The sequence below is a fragment of the Grammomys surdaster genome, unplaced genomic scaffold, assembly GCF_004785775.1.
Source record: "Grammomys surdaster isolate TR1022 unplaced genomic scaffold, NIH_TR_1.0 173, whole genome shotgun sequence".
Classification (NCBI taxonomy): domain Eukaryota; kingdom Metazoa; phylum Chordata; class Mammalia; order Rodentia; family Muridae; genus Grammomys; species Grammomys surdaster.
The window spans coordinates 2,797,127-2,817,503 of NW_021604621.1; the positions used below are offsets into that span (position 1 = coordinate 2,797,127).

The window sequence follows — 20,377 nt, forward strand, 5'->3', positions numbered from 1 at the left end:
GATCACAACTGATCCTTGAGTGCACACCTCACAAGATTAGCCCAGCCTATTTAGTTCATCACCTGGAGAAGGGTTAACTCCTGAAGTCGCCATCCTGCCAGTCTCTTTCCAGCTTTTCCCAGGAAAGAAAGCACCCCAGCAGCCATGGTGAAGATGCTCGCTCATGCTCTAGTGTGAGCGCCCTCCCTCCCATAATGCCTTAAAAAGATCCCCAGCAGGCATCAGATGTTTCATCTAGGTCATAGGTTGGTATAATTGGGATCCTATCTCTGTATGTTGAAATGTGGAGATTTAGGAGCCAATGTTACTGCCTACGCACTTCACATTACTGTATAGGACTATATGTCTCGTACTCATTTCAAGGTATGAGACACAACTGATTTTTAAATATGCATATTTCTTCCATTGGTAATTGACTGTGTAATTTAATATATATAAGTAACATGGAGGAGAAATATACTAGAAGGTGGCACCTACTGGCAAAGCATGATATTACAATCCATGTTCATTAAACCAGAGATAATCCATATAAGAGATAATCCCCCAAGGCCACTTTTACTTTCACAATTCATTACAAGTGCTTTGGACATTAAAAAAAATACTGAATTCTTGACTGCAAAAAAAAAAAAAACCCATGGGAAACTACTCTTAAAGTTAGTATGTACACATTCAGGTCAGGACTATATTCCGCTTGGTTCTTGCTTCTTACATTCATTTATGTTGCTTGCCTGGCCTGTATCTCACCAAGGTGAGTGAGGCAAAGGCAATAAGGAAATTATTTTTATTTTGAAACCTATTCTGAGATAGCTGGAGCAAAGTTATGACAAATGATGGACAGCCTCCAAAGTGCTACTGGGCAGTGTTTGAAAACGTCTGAACATAACTGGTCAGGAGTTCTGACAACTTGCTGACAATTCCTACTCTCCACCTTGAAAGTATTTCTGCCCAAGCCCAGATCAATTGCTGTGTGTCAATTGGTATAAATATGTACCTATGTGCTTAGATAGGGGTACAACATGAAAAAGAAGGTAGTCCTCTCTGGAGAGATAACAGAGGCTTGATATACTGACATCCTCCACCCCTGCCCCCCACCGCCAATGGCAGCAATCTCTTTTCTGAAGAAATACTAAGCTTACTGATATGCTACCTACTTTGTCAATCAAGCAGCAGCACAGAACCTTAGGAAACAAATAGCTAATTCTGGCCTCCTCTGCAGCCATGTTTAAGATTCTTCTAAGGCAAACTAACTAGTGGCCATTGATTTAGAGATGTAAGAAATATTCGATCGTCTGAATTTCTTCAGGCTTGGAAATCAGTCATTATCATGGAAAAACTACTTCACCTTCTGTTTCAAGTTCATAACTTAGGAACAATGAAACCAATTCTCAAAAGACCAGAAATACCAGACAGGCAATGTCAGAGCTGCTGAGCTGTCAAGTCAGAAACAAATGAGCCTGTCATTTCTCATCTGTAAAATTAGAAAGTTGGATTCAGATTTCAACACATCAAAGTCTAGTTTTGCTTTTAAAGATAAAGGTATAATGAATGACACAGAGATCTTTTGTTGCCAGGTGTGGGTTTTAAAAATATCCCTACCACTTACTATCACCATCATTTTATAAAATAAATGCTTACCCCTTCGAACTGAGACCAGTATAGCCTTTACATTGAAGATGGCTAGCATTAAAAAAAGAATTCACACCTACTGTTCCTTTTTGCCCTGCTTCTGAGTGGACTAGTAAAAACTTCTCCACTGGGTAACACTGGTCTAAAAATCTGTATTTGGGAACCACTGAAGTAGGGAATTTTCAAGTTCTAAGTCTCAAACAGTATGACTTCAAGTGCTCTGTTGTATCTGACTCTGCATCCTGGTCCAGAAATAAGCAAGCACCTTAGAAAAAGACAACGCTGATATTTAAATGTATGTCCATCAGATAGATCAATATTTACATCCATTTGACAAATAATCACTAAGGTACAATAAGCTTTAATTTCTGAGATGTCCAATCAATGAGCAATTGTGTGCTTTCGATCCAGCCCATTTTACAGACAAGAAAGAAGGCTGTCAAAAATAGCTTGGCCACCTCAGTGCTCAAAATTTAAACTCTGATGTGTAACTCCATTTTGAAATACGACTCAAAGAAAGGATTTAATTACTCTTACCCTTCTACTGTTCCCCTTGAGTGACGTATGGGTGAAACTCTAGAAAGTGCATAAAGTAAATATATTTTCCCATTTTACTTTCCCCAGTATTGCCATTACTGGGGAAACATTATAGATATTGCTTTTACTTTTGAACATTATAGATATTGCTAAGTTCTTCCCTTAATAGCCTTGAAATGCAGATACAATTATATATTTTAAGTCCTGAAGGACACATACTTACAGATTTCTTCTTTCACTTTTAAGAACAGGTGTATCTCCCGTGATCTGACTCTGCAGTGAGAGACAACATTTATTAGGACAGTGACATGGGACATGAGTCTTTGCAAAAGAAAATCGGGTGATAGCTCACATTTTCTGTGCCCCTTAGCTGAGAATAAGCCAGTTACCCAAGGCAAAATAATAAACTACTAAGATGAGTGCCTGATTCAAAGAAGTAATAACAGGAGTTCAAGCAAGGGGGATTGTGAACGCTTGTGAGAACACGCCAAGCAAACAAGACAAGGTTTGTGATCCCAGTTTCTTCAAAAATGTACAACTGCGCTTGAAAACAGTGTGATCCTTCTAGGTGTAGCTGATAGAAGTGAACGGACTTCAGCTGTTATTCATGCGTCTCTATGGAAAAACATGTTTTTGCCATGTGTGGCTTGTCCTTGTGATTGAACACCTTACTCATGTGAATCTTAAGTAAAAATTGTCTGATGCTAAAGTTAGCTAGTTCATTAGACTTAGTCTCCCTCATGTTTACACCCTGCTATCCCAGGTTTACCCAACTAGAATGGGACAAGTAGAGCAGCAACACCTAGCACCAAGTAGGAAAATAAAGAATGTAATGGCTACCCAGCAGGGAAAAGGAAACCAAATCACATTCTCTAATCTAGCCAACCAGAGTTTCCTACACAAGAGACCTAATCCAGAACTCTCCCAGAGTCCCCCTACAAAACAGCACCCTCTGCTCAGTTATTCTAATCAAATAAATTGAGAAGTAATTTAACACAGGAAACCTAAATAGGTTATTGCAAGCACGTCAATTCACAGATGATGAGAAACAAAGATGATTCTGCTAAAATTAAAAAGCAAACCTTACTCAGAGTTTTTCCTGAATACACAAGTTTGTTTGTTTGTTTGTTTGTTTATTGGTTTTTCGAGACAGGGTTTCTCTGTGTAGCCCTGGATGTCCTGGAACTCACTCTGTAGACTGGGCTGGCCTCAAACTCAGAAATCTTCCTGCCTCTGCCTCCCAAGTGCTGGGATTAAGGGCGTGCGCCACCACTGCCTGGCACAAATCTTTTTAATAAAGAAGTTGAAATAGCTTAGCTTAGCTTAGCAAAATGTTCACACACTGAAAGCATATAATATGGTCCGTTTCTACTGAATAATAGCCTGGTAATATGGAAAAATACAGTGTCAAATGTTTACAATTATGCAAGAAAAAGAACTGAGAAATTCTAATTCACCACATACAGGGGAGAAAACCACATCCATAAGAGAGTTAATAAACAAATTTTTCCAAATAAGATCCCTAAGTATTACTAATACATAGCAGTGCTGTTAAACTTCACATAACCTCATACTTGGGAACAGACTTAAAAAAACAAACCATTACTTGGTTTGGCCCCTCTCTGTAAGTAAATCACTGTTAACCAATAATTTAAAACCATTCTTTGAAAAGTCAAGTAAATACTAAACATGTGATAGCATCTATTGGACATGGTCCAGGTATGAGCTGGGCTCCTGGATTTAATATCTCACGCATCAATGTTAGGTTGAGAATAAGATGTTTCAGAGACAAGTGAAAAATATCAGGGAAATCAGTACATTGCATTCAAACCTGAAAGTAAACACAAGCCAGGCCAATTCAAAACAATTTCCTAAGCAATGGTGGTAGTTTATACATTTTACTAAGGAAATAGATAATCCTCTATTGATAAATGGTTGTGAACTAAAAAAATCTCCTATCATGAAATACAGCTTAAAACATTAAAATATTGATGTCTAAAACAATTATGGTCCCATTATACACCTATGTTTGAGCTTTACATATTCATAATGTTTGTGCCAAAATATTAAGTCTAGCTGTTTTAATATTTGTATGCTTTTCATAATTTCATGCAAATTCAGTATCTTTCAATTTTTCTATAAAATATATACTTCGGAGCTGGATAGAAGACCCAGTGGTGGCTAAAAGTTCTTACTGCTCTTGCAGAGGACCTGAGTTCAGTTCCCAGCACCATATTGGCTGGCTTACAACCACCTGTAACTACAGTTATAGGAGTCTAACAATATCCAGTTCTAGACTCCATGGACACTGTTCATACCCACAAATCAGGGAATTTCAGAACCAACAAGAAAAAAAAGTAAAAGTTGAAACTGGATATTGCATGGTCTCAAAGTATCTACTTAAATGTGTATTGATAAAATATATGAATATTTATTACAAATAGAAAAACAAAAGCCAGGTATGATGGCATAGACCTTAAGGAGGAGGTGGCAGGTACAAGACAAGCCACCTACATGGCAAGTTCCAAGTCAGCCAGGGTTACATAGGGAGACCCTGTCTCAAACAAACAAAACAATAATATATAGTTGTAATAATTTTTTTTTTTTTTGGTTTTTTGAGACAGGGTTTCTCTGTGTAGCCCTGGCTGTCCTGGAACTCACTTGGTAGACCAGGCTGGCCTCGAACTCAGAAATCCGCCTGCTTCTACCTCCCGAGTGCTGGGATTAAAGGTGTGCACCACCACCGCTCGGCTATAATTTATAATTTATAATTTTCGGTTATTTTAACAAGCAAAATTATCTACTTGTATTATGCCTTAAAGAAAACATTAACTACCTGAAAAACCATTAAAATTCTGGTTCTCGAAAGTGCTCATGTTTTAGAGACTTTAAGTCATGCCCTACCCAGAACTGTGTCCCAAAGCTGCCTTTACTGGGAATACCTTCACTGACACAGTCTAAAATGCCTACTCCTCTTTGAACTCCTAAAGCTCTCCAAATAGTCCTTAAGTTGAAAGAGTAAGGACCAGGTCCTTTTACCTCTGGACCCCAGAGTCTTGTAAATAGCATCAAATATTTCATAGGATGGATAATAGAAACTAATTCCTGATACAAGCCATTACTTTTTTCTTCACAGTTCACATCATCTTTCATTTGTTTTAAACTATTTTTTTAGGTAGGATGCTCTTTACCTTCTTGTCAACAGTCATTCTGAAAACATACTTAAGACAAAAGCTTATTGCTGTATTGTAGAAATATGAGAATATATTTTAAGCTAAACAAAATCTTTAGGTCTTTAGTGTTGACTCACAAATTTTATTTTTCATGCTAAGACTATATATGGATTGCATACCATGACAACAGTAAGTATTTCTTTGTGTGGTTAAATCTGCAGTATACTAATGAAATTTATATTTATCAACTTTGAAGTCATATTTACTTACATACTAAGACAATATCTTTATCTAAGCTCTACTGACAGTCTAATTTTAATGCCAAAAGAAACTCAGCCCACCTATAAGTCTCTTATCACCTATTATTTTACATAACTTCTCCCCCAGGCAATTGATACACAGCAAGGTACAGCTTCATTCAGTGTCTAAGCTACAAAGTGAGATCCAGACTTCAACTGAGACAAATTGTGGACAAATTCCACTCCTTATTAACAATGCTGGGGAATTCAGAAACCAAATAAGCAGTTACTTTAGATAAAATTAGATAAAAAATTTTTTTAAAGATAAAATTTATCTTTAGAAACAAGGTCTTATAACTTAAACTACAGCCTACAGCCTTTATAGTCACCAGCTCTTTATAGCCTAGTATTTACATTACATGGAATCTTCTTCCAGTTCTGCTTGAACAATTTTTATTTGATAAAACAGGTAAGACTAAATTATAGCTCATCAAATATAGAGCCAACTGAAATAAATTGATGCCATCAAAGTCAGATAAAAAGAGCTTTTTAAAATATGATGTTAAAGCAGATAGAAATTGGCCATTTGCTTTAATCCCAGCACTCAAAGAGGCAGATCTCTACATTCAAGGCTAGCCTGGTCTGCACAGTGACTTCCAGGACAACCAGGGTTACAGAGAAACCTTGTCTCAAAAAAAAAAAAAAGTAAGGTATAAACTGGAACATGTTTTATAAAAAAGAATTTGGCAATGTGTATCAAGAGGCCTTACCACACATTATTATTAACTTATTTCATCACCTTACTCTAAGAATGTCTTTAGAAACAGAGATGGAGATGCACACAAATGTATCACAGTTAAAGAATAGTCTTTATAGATAGAAAACCAAGGACAAGAGCAACTTTCTAAAACTCATCTAAGTAACACCCCAAAATGAAATGTCCAGATTGTAGAAGTATAGGTGGTTTAAAGTTTTATCCTTAAATGTGTCCTAGATTTTTTTAAAGCTTCCACAGAGAATATATTCCATGTTTAGTTAATAATAAGGAAGACTTTCAGTTATTTCTAATTTAGGCTGATATATTTCTCTGTGTTGGTAAGTGACAATCAATATGTCCCCAAAGGTGTTTGAACCAACTCAGGAGAATAAGGGATACTTTAATGAAGCCAAAATCTGATTTCAAATATACAGATACAAGTAAATTGAATACTTCTTTTGTTTCATTTTCTATTTTCTATTTTTTAGGGTGGGGGGGGAAAGGGGCTCAAAACAGAGTATCTTCCTGTAGCTCTGAATGTCCTGGACACTCTGTAGACCAGGCTGGCCTCAAACTCAGAGATCTGGCTGCCTCTGCCTCCTGAGTGCTAGGATTAAAATTGTGCACTACCACCATTCGCTATTTCCATTTTTAAACCAGATTCAAAGTCAAATAAACGTATTTTTTCTTATTATAACTATAATGCTGTTTGCTAAGACTAAGCATCCTTGCCATTCTCCACGTTAAAATGAGACTAACAAAGGCATGGTGTTCCTTCAGGTCAGTGGAAAAGTGCTTACATGTAGAAAATAAGTGCCTTATTTTCATCCCTCAGCACACATAACCAAATACTCGCAAAAAATATATTACTGTTGTGGTCCCACATGAATCATCACAGAAATATTTCAACTACCACTAAATAAACAGATGGCATTAAAAAGCCAACAACTGAATCGTTCCACACACAAATGAAGTGTTAATAATGTCTGTGGATTCTGCAGCTTTATTTACCTTTCCTATTAATACAAACAAAAATATGAATAACAGAAGACAACACAATTACATAATACTTAATAACTATTTTAATGTTTGTGTGTAGAATACAGAATATTACGTTCTACACTGGTAATCAGAGGGATTTCAGTAGTGAACCCTTTATTAGTACCTCTTGTTTTAATATCTCTGGAAACAAACTTTCAAAACTTTGAAGACTATCACTTTACCAAACGCAGTCTTGTTTTAGACATGGCAAGGAAATGTAATACCTTACAAATGTGTCCTGGCTGACTTCACAAAGCAGGATGCAGAAAAGGCTGAATCATTTCTCTCCCTCAAAGTTTTTATTTCAAAATGTTTCTCAGGCAGCCATAAAGTATCATTAAGTAATCTCACTTCCTGTATGGTCAACGAGTCTATGAAAGTGTCCTGCAATAACCTCAACAGGGCCTAGCTGCAGGAAGTTCACAATACTGACAATTAGGAAAGGAATACAAGTGCTACGCACACGATTTCATTGCAATAAACAACAAGAGATTTACTCAAATAATGTTGCATGTCCATGTTAAAAGAAACTGCCTCACTGCTTACATATAACTGCACAGAAGTAATACTTGAGAAGCTAGATTCAAAAACATGATTTAGAATCAGGGTGACCACATCTCCAAGCTTCCCAAGGACCATAACTGAGCTGCATGCCTGTCATCCTAGAGTAGGATCAAACTCCTCCTCTTTTAGAAAAATAGTCTTAATTTCTTTTTAGTTATCCCACATACAGCAAATACGGACAGATGTATGGCCACAGTAGCCAAAGGTAGCCTTCACTATATAAACAATAGCTGCAGGTTCAAGCTCCTCTTTGAACCCACAGTCATGTGTGATACATAAGGAATGAGAGCACTAGCTATTTATAGCATTAAGCTCACTGTCTCATCTGTGTCTCTCATCCACTACTTCGTTCTCCTCCACATGTGTGCACATATGCTATAGTCTTCCAAAACCTACAATTTTAGTTATGTACAACTGAACATTTACAATCCAGCTAAAATCTAGGATAAAGCCTTGTTGATTCCAAATTAAATTCTTCATCTTCAAAGTTTATAGTTTAAGATGAAACAAAACTGATATCTCCGTTTAGTTTTTGTTTTTACATTTGTACACGTTTAAAAGACAACAACAGTCCAAATATTGAAACTGAGTTCCAATTTAACTTTAAAACCAATCCAAAAATGTTGCCAAGTTAACTTCAGAAATCAAACAAAATTTCTACCTTTGCAAATAATGAGCATCTATCTTGTGTGGTGGTGGTGGTAGTTGGTAAAAAAAAATACATAACCAGCTATAATTTCCCATCTATAATTTTCTGGAAACCTTAGCAATGCATATCAAATAATGCTTGTTTGACTACCAGCCAATGATGAAAGACTAAAGCAAATCTGAATGTAAACTAATACAGACCCTACAAATGCCAGCTGCTGGCATATTTATAATCTGGGCCTCCAATGTAGCCTAACAGCATGCTAAGAAATGAGAGCAAAGAACACCAGATCACAGGCACAGGGCTTAACCCACTCTTAAGGCTCCAATATAACACTGCAGGCCAGCTGAAAGGCAGCCTGCACAGCAAAAAGCGGTCAATATGCCACAACTAGACAGCCTATCTTCAACTGCTGGCTGGGCCACTTACTGGAGGTTGGTGACCTCTTAGCTCTAGTTACCACAACTACAAAATGGGGAGAACATGGCTAGTGCCCACTGCTTTTGCCATGATAAACTCACAGTTTCTCAAAAGCATTAACTTTTGACCTTTCACTTCCTTTCCTAGCCCATACTTTTTCTTCTGCCATGAACATTCTATTCTTCCCTTTTCTGGCTTCCTTTACATCTTCATTTAAGCAGAACTAGTAGAAAGCCTTCTCTGACTGTCTATCTATGTCACATGCATTTGACATTGGCCCTCAAAGCACCCTTGAGCTCCACACTTAAGCTTCTGCTTGTGTTCTCCTGTTTTTTCTCCTGTGTTTTCTCATTGAAGATGGGAGCCATGTTTGTCTTGATCACCCACTATAACTGGGTGCATCCACTGGGGAGCATCAAATGGGTACAGGGCAGGCTCTGAGTAGATGCATAGTCATAGTAAGCACTCGTTGAATGAATACTGAATGAAAGGACCAGTCAGACAACGGCAAGAGGAAGAATTTCTAAGCTACAGCTTTCATGCTGTAGTATGAGCATCTTCACATATTTATAGGAGTGTCTCTTCTTATACAACGAGAAGCTTTTCATTAGCATCAAAAGGAAGTGGCATATTCTTACCAAATAAAAAGTATGCGCCCTTTCTGTGCAAAGAACCATAACTTCATAAAGCAGAGCAAACAAAAATCTACTTGGTATGTTTACATTTATTATTAATATCGTGTTCCATATTCCAAAGTCTTTATTTAACTAGACTATCAGAACCACATTATACAGCTAGTGTTCAGCTCCCCGAAAATCAGCTGAAACACTCAAGTATTAGTGGCATGAGTGGAGAAAAGAAAACAGAAGGTGAAGCCATGAACACAGAAGAACATCCAAGAAAAAAAGGATTTGAAATGGTAGAAAATATTGAAGCAGTAATAGCAGCATGTCTATAAATTGCCACTAGGTGGCAGCACTGTCACTAGCTACACAACACAGAAACAAACCCCGGAGACAGCTCTATGGGCTGTTTTACAGAGCCTAAGCTGAAAGTGCCAATCAATTTCTATATTGAAAGGCAACACATTCAAAGTTCTCTAGTCATAGGTCTTAAGTATGTTATGTTCATCAGAGACTTGTGGAAGATAAGTTTAGTTAACACTATGGCCTAAAGATTTATGTCAGCACACTATTCTAAATGTGGAGATTCTCAGTGGAGAAAAGAGGGATCAGAAAAACCTGGAAAGCACTTGCAAAAATCAGGGTGAACCACATAAAACGATGCGAGTCAAAAATTCACTACATACAAATTTTTAAAAACCTAGAAATTTAAATAGTGCAATTTGGTAGACACAAGTATTAATCTAGTAGTACTGCTGAAAGTTAAAAATTCTGGTTTTTTAAAGGTGGACAAGCATTGGAAACATACACAGTTGGCCTTTTTCTTAAAGTAATAACAAATTAACTGAACAGAGATACAACAAAGCATTTAAGGTGAAGGAATAAGTTATATAAGAAAACAACAGACATGAGAAAAAGTTTATCAAAGAAAAAATATAAATGTCATATTTAAGTGTAAAATGACAAATTTTAAAAATTATTTAAAATATGTTTGGCAGCCTATCTTTTAGGGAAATTCAGGGTTTGTATGAAATGGGCTTATATTCTCCATAGAAAAATAGACAAAGATGTCTATTAAAAATGTTAAAAAGCCGGGCAGTGGTGGTGCACGCCTTTAATCCCAGCACTTGGGAGGCAGAGGCAGGCGGATTTCTGAGTTCGAGGCCAGCCTGGTCTACAGAGTGAGTTCCAGGACAGCCAGAGCTACACAGAGAAACCCTGCCTCGAAAAAACAACAAAAAAAAAAGTAAAAAAGAAATATTCCATAAATTGTATTGTGTCCTAATGGAACTTCGTGTTCAATAAACTACATTTTCGGTAGCCAGTAGCCTATTATAGATAAAGAGGTACACCATGAGAAGGTCACAGAGGAGGCAATCCTATCATCCAACTAGATGATTACAGACTTTTCAAAATTAATAATAGCTACTGAGTATCCAGTTATACCTGCTACTGCTAAAAAAGGAGAAATTATCTGACTTGCTTACTTAAAATCAATTTTTATTTTAAAAGTTCATTTAAATGTCAGGCCATGAAAAGACATGCACAACAAAGAATGAATATGAGGTTCTAAAAGAGCACAGAGGAATGAAAACTACCATGCCAAAAAGTACAAATAAGGGGCTGGAAAGATGGCTCAGTGGTTAAGAGCACTGACTGCTCTTTCAAAGGTCCTGAGTTCAATTCCCAGCAACCATATGCTGGCTCACAACCATCTGTAATGGGATCAGATATCCTCTTCTGTTGTGTCTGAAGACAGTGACTGCAGTCACATACATAAAATAAATATTTAAAAAGAAGTACAAACAAGCTTAAAGGTCCTGACCAATCTCGTATATTGACCAGCCCAGCTACTGCAAACAACACCCCCACCTGGTTACATTATTTCAGGAAGTGTAAAATCTGGAATAGTTTAGATCCATGGTAGAACATAGCCAAGGGAGTTTTTTATTACCTAGGTATTTAAAATGCTTTACTATAAGACACATATCCAGACTGCCAAAATTAAAGCTTAGGGTACAAAACTCACTCGTAGCATTTACATAGCATGCTCTCAGGCACTGAAAAATAAAGTAAAAAATAAATAAGAACCCATTAGAAATGAAGTGTCAGAGTAGAAGATACCAAACAGAGGCAAAGACTTCTTCCATCGCAATGAAAGACTTTTTAAGGAAGGTGATCTATATATTCTAAGAAATAAACTAAAGCTAAGAAACAAACCTGCCAGATTTAAAGGGATTGGTATTTAGTGCTGATGAATATTGCCCATAAACGCAAATACATTTAGCTTCTGTTAGACCAGAGATGAAAAGTGTCTTTTAAGACACTCCCTGTACATTTACGTTTGTGATCATTTAATGTCTAATGTCATATTTAAAGTAGGCAGTAATCCAATCCTCTTTGCAGCATCTGTAACCAATGTCAACAGCAGTAAAGTTTTCATGAGTATGGGGCAATCTGCTGCTTACCCTTCTTCAAAAGCAAGGCCAAGGTCAGCAGCACTATGGGATGTTGTGAAATGTTCTCCCTTATCTCCCATCCCCTTGAGCTCTGCTGTCTCTTGTCACTCTGCAAGAGTGACTTGCAGTTAAGGTTACTTCTTTTATTTTTTTAGATTTACATTTTTCTTATGTTTGTGAGTGGTTTGCCTACACGTATAGCATGTATACCATTTGCATGCCTGGTACCCGTGAAGGCCAGAAGAGGGCACTGGATCCCAGGAAGTGGAGTTCCAGAGGACTGTGAGCTTCCATGTGGACTCTGGGAACTAAACAGGGGTCCCATGCAAGAACAACAAGCGCTCCTAACTACTAAGACTCTCTCCAGACTGAAGATATTTTAAAAGAGGAGAAAGGTCCCCTTTGATGCCATTATCTTACACTTTCCAAGACAAACGTGCCTGAAAGTAGAACTGAGGTTGAGAGCCAGGAGCCCAGTCCAGGAAACATTCAGGTCTTTCATCAGCACTGTGGCAATGCAAGTGAAACCACAGGGAAGGAGCACTCTCAGACCTGACTGAGAACTAAACTCTGCTTGGAGTCACAACTTGCAGCCCCTGGGCTGAATGTGAACAGGGAGAGTTAGGGATCAGGCCCAATATAAAACCATACCCATTATGAATTGATTTTACAATTTGTTATTGCAACTCTCAATTGTGCAGTTCTCAAACATAAACTCTGTCAATGACAACATCTTTGTTGTACGGTCCTAAGGGGGGGGGGCACACTGTAGAGAATCTGCATAAATGCAGTGCAACTCTGAACTGCCGTTTTTCCTTTTTTTTAAGATTTGTTTATTTTTATGTGTTTTGCCTACATATTTATCTGTGAGGGTGTCAGAGCCCCTGGAACTGCACTTATAGACACTTGTGAGCTGCCATCTAGGTGCTGGAAATTGAACCCAGGTCCCCTGGAAGAGCTGCCCAGTGCCCTTAACTGCTGAACTATGGCTCCAACCCCCCTCCCCATTTCTTTTCTTTATCCTGAGAGGCAGAAGCCAATCCTAGTACTTAGGAGTATGATGTAAAAGGACCAGAAGTTTGACATTTTAAAAAAAAAAAACCATCAGCTGACAAGCCTAACAATTTTCCATCTTAAATTTATAGTCACTCCTTCTAAACAAAAGAAGTATTTTCCATGATTTTGTAATAAAATGTTACATCATCCAGAAAATATTTTAAATGGTTTGTTTTCTTAGCTAAGAATGATGCAAAACGAGAGAAATAAACGTCAGCTGAAAAAAAGTCAGCTGAAAAAAAAAACTGTAATCAAAGTCACTACTTCCAAATTAGTTACTTGCTACCTATTAAAGTCACCACAGTGCCATTATGAATGTTACACAATACTCATTTTATAATTAGTAAATATTTACTGGAGACTGTTCAGCAAGTTTAACACTGCAGAGCCTCACATTCTAGTTAGCTCCCTACTTTGCTTCCAATTGCTGTGATAAATACTGTGACCAAAAGCAACTTGAGGAGGAAAAGGTTTATTTTATCTGCAGCTAATAGTCTGTCCATCATCCAAGGAAGTCAGAGCAGGAATTCAAGGAACTGAAGCAGAATAATAATAAGTAAAGGGCACTGTTCACTGGCTTGCTCCTCGTGGCTTGCTCAGTCTGGTTTCAAACCAGGACCACCTACCAATAGGTGGCTATGCCGGAAGTGGGCTGGACCCTCCAACATAAATCATTAGTCAAAATAATACCCAACTGACTTGCCGGTGGGCAATCTAACTGAGGCATTTTCTCAATTGAACTTCCTTTTTCCCAGATGACTCCAGCTTGTGTCAGGTTGACTCAACTTGTTCTTTAAATATCGAAGAACAAACTGAATTGCAAATGTCTGTTTTTCACAATTCAAAGTATACCCAGAGTCCAGACCAACACTGTCACTTCCTCCTTATCTTAGCTAATGGCCCCCGTACTACTACCACCACCACCACCTCTTCCCTCCTCTTCCCTCCTCTTCCCTCCTCTTCTTCCTCCACCTCCTCCTCCTCCTCCTTCTCCTCCTCCTTCCTCCAGGGAGTGTCTTGAGTGATGTGGTCCTTCAATTAAAGACAAGGCACTATCACAAGCCTCCCCATGGTCAAGACAGATAGCTGGAAAGTTTCTCCTTCTAAGGGTAAAACGAAGATAATATGGTCTTTACAGTTAAAGTTGTTTTGAGAAAAGTACCAGCTATCCGAAACTTGTTACTTATGAGAATAATTCCTCAATCTACTAAATGTTATCATTTCAGCACTAGGCCACCCACTAAAGAGAAAGACTTCATATAGCCAAAGTACATGGTAGAAATGTAGGGTGACACAGAAAGAAGACAGGAAGTGGGCAGCTATCCTGCAACAAAAGTATTTTTCTCACAAATACTACAGCACCATTTGTGGAGCCTTTTGTCTATTTCTGCCCCACTATTAAACCCCTACTATCAGGGCCTGGCAATTACCAGTTATTCAGTTCTACCTAGGCAAATCCCAAAAGAGATGGCTAAGCTGTAAAAGTCCTGTTGCGTACAAACTGGAACAGAGCCAGCAAGAGGGATCAGTGGGTAGAGGCACCGTGTGCAGGCCTGACAGTCTGATCCTCAGAGGCCACAAGGCTGCAGCAGAGAGCTTGTTCTCAAGAACCTCCATGTGTGTGCAAAAGCACATGCACACAAATAATAAGCAGAGCATTCCAGGATAACTTCAGGTACATATGGAGATCCAATCTCAAAACATAAATGAATAAGTCAGGGATTTAAAAAGAAGGTAGGAAAGTCATGGCAAAGCTTTCTGTTTTGCAATCATTCTTCTAAAACAGCCTGTGCTTTAAAGGGTTCCCACCTGTAAGGGAAGAATAGTACCCACCCCTGCTATCCAGGGAGGAAACTAGAAGACATTCCTTACATGCCTGTAGTTTCGGATGGCACCATAACTTACCCATGCTAGTGTTTCCTTGTATACACATCTCTTTAATAAAGTTTACCCTGGAACTTTGGCAGAGAAAGATTAACACCAATAGGGACCAGTAAGATAATTATAACAAGATACTGTGGTAAAATATATTTCAAACTCACGAATTGTTCACTTCTGGAAGTTTCCATTTAATATTTCCAGACTGAATGTGGGGAACTGAAACTCAAAAGTGAAACTGCAGATAAAAGATAATCTGGATAATATTTGGTCATCAACAAAATATTAAAAAGCAATGCATATATGCATTATATATATATATATGTATACATATATAATTTTTAAAAGTTAGTTGCTTATGAAAATCCTGACATTATATACTTGACACTGAAAACAAAAACTATAACATCCTTAGAAGGTCAGTCATTTTTTTTTAAAAAAGGTGTAGAATGTATAATTGTGTTTAAATGAAGACGCTAATGTCGACATTTCTATTTGTGGAAATAAACACCACATGGCTTCCCAATTAAGGGTTGCATAACTCACAAAAGGTGCACCTGAGCCTTGCCTTTTCTAGGTTCCAATTCTGGAAACAACTTGCTTCCAAGAAATTCTAACCTACCTTTGTGTGAGGGTTTGAATGAGAATGTCCCTGACAGGGTCAAGAATTTGAACACTTGGCCCCCCAGTTGGTTTGGAAAAGTGATACAGCCCTACTGGAAACATATCAGTGGGGTGGACTCTGGGAGGCAAGTCACTCTTTAATCTGAGTCCCTGCTCCTGCTGCTATGTCTGCTTCCCTACTTGGTTCCATGATAGGCTCCTCCCCCTCTAGAACTCTCATCCAAGTGAAACGAAAAAAGTTGCTTTTGATCTGATCATGGTACTATAACACAGCAACAGAAAAGCAATGAATACATTTTGTGAGAAATTGTTTTGGATCTTGTTTTGGTACCTGATACTCTCTGTACCCCAAATATTCTAAAGACTTTAAAACCATCCTAGACTAAACTTCCAATTTGAAAAAAACCCAAATTTGAAAGCCTCTGGTTCCAACTCTAAGAATATCATTATGCCTGGCCTACTTTTCTCTAGTCTACTTTTCTGAAACCTATCTACCTGGCAAGTGCCATGACTACTGTTCAGGTCTATCCTTCAGTAAAGCTTTGGTTTTTCAACTACTCTTTTAACTTACTTCTTGATGTCAAAGCTTCTGTGCCCATGAAGAATCTTTTATTTGGATTCTTCCCAGTGCTACATTACTGTGCCTTCTTTCTTGTCTTCTAAGCTATAACTGTTTTTTTGTTTGGTTGGTTGGTTGGTTTTTTTTGGTTTTTGGTTTTCGAGACAGGGTTTCTCTGTATAGCCTGGCTGTCCTGGAACTCACTCTGTAGACCAGGCTAGCCTCGAACTCAGAAATCCACCTGCCTCTGCCTCCCAAGTGCTGGGATTAAAGGCGTGTGCCACCACTGCCCGGCTATAACTGGTTTTTAAGCTCATTCATCAAGTTCCTGTTTCCTGTTTGAGAGATCCTTTAAGCTTTTTGTTCAACCTTGAAGCACCAATGACTAACACATCCTAAACAAAAGCAATGCTTTCCTTCCTCTCCACAGTAACAGCTCTGTTCACTTCTCCAGGTTTTCTTAGATGAGTGATCCTGCAGAAGCCTGCCATTACTCTTTTATAGCACTACGATAATGTAACCATACATTAAAGGAAATAAGCAGAAAAACTAAAGGAAAGCAGGTGGTTCAATATGCCACTACCCCACATTAGCCTCATCCACAACCACCAGACTTCACCAGAAACTTCTCAACACCTTTTCTCTTTTTTATTTTTTGTTTTGTTTTGTTTTTCGAGACAGGGTTTCTCTGTATAGTCCTGGCTGTCCTGGAACTCACTCTGTAGACCAGGCTGGCCTCGAACTCAAAAATCCGCCTGCCTCTGCCTCTCAAGTGCTGGGATTTAAAGGCGTGTTCCATCACTGCCCGGCAGGCAAAAACAAGTTTCCTCTAGTGCCACTCCCTTTTCCTCTAGGGATAACTGTTCTTCAGGGTGTTATCAATCATACCTTTTTTATTATCTACACACGATAAGCTTTGTTTGCCTTTAGATAAGTAGAATCATGATGCATAAATGCTCTAGGACTCCTTTACCATACTCCTAGAACGCCTCTGGCAGTCCATCTCGGTCTCTCTGATGGGAATCTTCTCTTTCTCTCTTTGTTCTATGATACTCTATAGCACAGCAAAATATTTGTACAAATTCTTTATTGGTTTTCTGAAACACTATGTAACCTTGACTGGCCTGGAGCTCACTCTGTAGTCAGCCTGAAATTCAATTCGCGGAGATCTGTCTACCTTCCCAAATACTAGGATTAAAGACATATGCCACTATACCTAGCAAAAAAACATTTTTAAATGAGCGGATTCAGGTATTGTTTATCAAAAAGTTACATAGTGTATGAGTTTCCATTTTCTCAAAGTATTATATTTAATTTCTAGCAATGTATCTTTTGCAAAAATGGTTTGTATTCTCCTAAGTAGATAAACGTGAAGATATTTTTTTGTATTCACAGGGTTTCTCTGTGTAGTTCTGGCTGTCCTGGAACTCACTCTGTAGACCAGGCTGGCCTCGAACTTAGAAATCAGCCTGTCTCTGCCTCCCAAGTGCAGGGATTAAAGGCATGTGCCACCACCGCCTTGCTTGTATTCACTTTTTATCTATCAGGAAAATTCCAATTCACAATTCACAGCCCTCCACTGCTTTCTTAAATGTACACCCATATTTTTTTTAAAAAAATTTCAGGCTGGAGAGATGGCTCAACAGTTAAGAGCACTGACTGCTCTTCCAGACATCCTGAATTCAATTCCCAGAAACCACATGGTGGCTCACAACCATCTGTAAGGGGATCTGATGTCCTCTTCTGGTGTGTCTGAAGACAGCTATAGTGTCCTCACATACATAAAATGAATAAACAAACAAACATTTTTCTGCACATCTTTCTCATGGATCAATAGGCTCATTACATATTTGCTTATTATACAGAAATCCCTTTATCTAATTTGAATTGCAACAGTTAGTATAAATGGTCAATTCGACTGAAAAACTATTCTTAATGCGTCACAGGGCAAACATTTCAGGTTATCTTCATTCCATTTTATCAGTTATCAGTGGCAAAGGTACACTCATGCTCCAAACTCCTGACATAGGGCCAAAAGTCCAAGATGTTTCTCGTGACTGCAAACAAATTTAACCTGAACTCTTAAGATAAAAATGTCAAGGAACTGAAGATACCTGTAAAGCCATGAGCATGTAGACAATTTTCAAATTCCTGTATTTACATAAAATGTATACTGTCTAACCCATACCTAATTAACAGTTCTTAGTTTTAGCAATTTTCACTTATCAACTCTTCCTAAAACCAACTCAGTGTCATTCACTACAATGACCCTACTATGATCATCACCAGTTTTAACCAATTACCTAAGTGTTGAACTCTGTTTTCTTCTATGTCGATGTCCACACCCACCTCCATCACCTCCTGGCCATGTGATGTGACGCAAATCCCACACACTGTATGCTTTCCCTTGTTTCAGAAAAATTGCCAACTCTGCCCATCTGTATTTTATCAATTTTTAAAAAAAATTAAATCTAGCATATGTGCTCGGCTGGTAGGTATACAAGCACACTGAACCAACAGCAACTGTTTGGTTTATAGTATCTATTACCAAAGAAATGAAGGTCATCATCTAATACAGTAAATCAGGTAAACTGAAGTTTCTACAGCATATTTAGCTACCCCTGCCAAAATCTGCTACTTTCCTTTCTGACTTTGTTATAATGTTTTTATGTTTTTTTCACAAGACTTTTTAAAAGATATGCAGTTCTAGCTTTAAAATATATCTAATATGCTTCTGCTTATGATGACACCCACTTCCTTCTAAATGTATGGCCGACTGTCCCAACTTCATTTCATCTTCAGTCTGACACTTAGGACATTTGAAAGAACAGAAGTGTCAAGTTAACAAAAGTAGGGAGTTGTGCAAACAAAATAATAAACCACAGTGGAAGTTCAAATTGGTAGCCTCCTACTATGTACTTTAAAGATCACAAGGCAGTTTCTGGTGCAAAACTGCAGCCATGCCCAGCTCACTCATTACCAGTCTGGCTTGGAATAAACCAAATACATACGCCTCTATTAGAAGCATACTAGTTAGCCATACCTGTAAGTTGCTGTTCATGCTGAAATAACCCACACCTCAAAAAACAAAAACCAATCTTACCAGTTCTCTAACTATGCCTTAATTCTGCTGCCAGGCTTGGTAAAGAAACTGAATGTAGTCTTCTGAACTGAAATACAAGCAAAGACTATAAAATGTCCTTTATAAAATTGACGAAATTGAGGTTGCCTTATCTAGGAATTCATTAGAATTTTTCTCTAATGGTCCAAGAGAGTAAACAGAGTTGGAAGGCCACAGGGTCTCTGTGAATATGGCCAGACAATACATAAACGGAGCCATATGGCTGTGTTCCAACAGAAGTTTATTTACAGAAACAGGTGGTGGGCAGGATTTGGCCACAGGGAGTGTTTTTCTGTCCCTTGACTTATACCAGTTTGCTTTTTTCTCGTAGAAATTTGATACCCTAACTGCACACTTACTGAAGATACCTGTAAAGCCATGAGCATGTAGATAATTTTCAAATTCCTGTATTTACATAAAATGTATACTGTCTAACCCATACCTAATTAACAGTTCTTATTTTTAGCAAATATGGTAGCAGCAAAGAGACACATGATTACTGCTGTACCACCATAAAAAAAGTGAGTAGTCTTAAAATTAATCACTAGTGCAGCAAGTTCTTACCATAATACAGGCACACACAATTTTTAAAAGGAGGTAGTACAAGCATCACCTAAAACTAATATTCACTGTAAAATAGTTAAGGGTTGGGGTTTTTAACTCAATGGTAGAGCACCTGCCCAGCATGTATAATTCTGAGCCCTATCCCTACAGCATACAAAATAAATAGTTATTTATCAAATAACAGGTAGTGACTATAAAAGAAAACTATATAGTGTAGACAAATTTAATCGTGTTTTACTCTAGATGACTAAGTAAAAAAAAAGCCTACTAAGTATATACTCGAGATAACCTCACTAATCAAAATGCAGGCATATACTTTCAAATTGTGTTTAAATGAGAACAAACATCTATGCTTTGGATAGCTTAAAAAGAAAAAAAAAACTTTGCTGAAAAACTATAGTTTTGTCAAAACATTTTTGATTTAGAAAGTGAAACCCATTGTGTGTCTGTTTAATTCTCTGTTGTATTTAACAACTGGTAAGGTTGT

The 20,377-nt window shown here is 37.8% G+C and overlaps 1 protein-coding gene across 5 annotated transcripts in view; it reads right to left on the reverse strand.

Moving 5' to 3' along the window:
- The window catches only part of Acsl4 (acyl-CoA synthetase long chain family member 4), a 65,865-nt gene that overhangs the window by 39,419 nt on the left and 6,069 nt on the right, over positions 1–20,377 (reverse strand). For 3 of the 5 annotated variants that reach the window (XM_028767465.1, XM_028767464.1, XM_028767463.1), the window contains exon 2: positions 2,387–2,436. The gene's annotated coding sequence lies outside the window, so the exon portion shown is untranslated. Of the gene's footprint in view, positions 1–2,382; positions 2,437–20,377 lie in introns of all 5 variants that reach the window. The other 2 variants (XM_028767467.1, XM_028767466.1) reach the window with 1 other exon arrangement.